This window comes from Columba livia, chromosome 11 (assembly GCF_036013475.1).
Source record: "Columba livia isolate bColLiv1 breed racing homer chromosome 11, bColLiv1.pat.W.v2, whole genome shotgun sequence".
NCBI classification, from domain to species: Eukaryota; Metazoa; Chordata; class Aves; order Columbiformes; family Columbidae; genus Columba; species Columba livia.
The window spans coordinates 5021456-5023079 of NC_088612.1; positions in this window are offsets into that span (position 1 = coordinate 5021456).

Sequence of the window (1624 nt, forward strand, 5' to 3'; positions counted from 1 at the left end):
CAGGCTGCAGCTAGAGGAAATTTTGATCACTTTGTCTTTTGCTTTTCTTCCTTCCTCCTCAGCACACAGAAATCACATTTAATTGACAGCAAGGGTTTCATTAGCTTTTTGTGGCCTGGGACTAGTAGCATATAATTAGGCATCACCTGCAAAAATTGGTTTGAAACAGTTAAACACTGTGCAGATTCATAAGCATAGGTTGATTTTACAAAAGATGCTGGGTGGTGTGTTCTATGCTGAAGGTGATGCTCAAGAGCGAGGGGGTGAAACTGCCTGTGAGCAGTAGGGCTGCCCCCCATTGGGGCCAGGGAAACCCCTCTGAGCATCTTGAGATGCTGCAGGTCTGCACTGACCACTCCCCTCCCCTTGCTTTCCCATCCAGCCTCCAGTTCTACCCCCCTTCCCAGGTCAGGTTTGACAGCAGCTTCACTGCAAATTTCATCTGGGGGGAGAGCACCAGATCAGCTCTCCCTGTCCTCCTTCTCTATCTAATTTTAGCACCATCATCTCCTGTTTCCCACCCCCCCAAAACCTTTCCTTGATGTCTCTGCTTTGTTCTCCACTCTCCTTTTCCCTTTCATCTCCTCTTTCCTTCAGTCACTGGCACATTTACCTTGTCTGGCTCCCCCTTAGCCTCCGTCTTCCCTTCCCTCCCCTTCAGCAACTCCTTCCAAATTAAGCAGGTGACCCACTGGACGTAGGAGATGTCTCCTTGAGCCGGGGTGTCCAGGTCTGTGCACACCCACCTTTTCCAGCATCTCAATGCTGCAGGAACGGTGCCCAGCTCCTCACAGAGGCTGCAGTCTCTTCTATATGTAGCATAAAACTAATCTAAAGATATTTCAGCCCAATTTGCTTGCCTGGCCCAGTACATGTTCCTCATTCACACATGATGCTAATCCCAGCTACCCAAAAATGAACATATTGCCACTGTCTTGTCCTTTCTCACAGCAGTGATAGTGCCTTTTGTTCATGCACAGGAATAACTCCAGAGGGCTGGAAACACCGAAGCTGATGGATGCTGAGAGGATAATGTTGAGGGCAAGACCTGGGAAAGAATATCTGGCTTTAATCAATCCAACATTAGCTAGTTATTTCTCTGGAACTTTCTAGCTCCCTCTCCATATTGATAACTCTCCATGGGGAGGCAGGTTTTTTCCACTCATGTCTTGTCCACACTCTCCTGCAAAGTTTTCTTTTGCTTGCAACCCCTCTAGAACTATGTGCATCCAACAAACTGGTATAAATTGCAGCAAGTCTGAGCTCAGAGCAAAGCGGGAGCCCTATCTCTTGCAGTGTGGCTGTAGCACCACACAGCTGTTATGTTGTTCTACCTTGCAAAGACTTCCACATGTGATAAACCAAACTGCTTGTCCCATTGACAGCAAAGTGACTGGCCCAAGGGCTCACTTTAAAGCACCAAGAAGTCTTTATGCAGCAAACCTTTTCCTCACCTTCCACATTGCAACCTCTGGGCAATTTTGTGCCTTTAGAAAAACAAGAGCTCAACATACAGAAAACCTGTCAAAAAACTTGGTGGTTTAGCTGCTCTCGGGAATCCCCAAATAATTCCCTGATGAATCTTTTACTGAGAAGTAAAAGAAAATAAATTTCATTTTAGCTG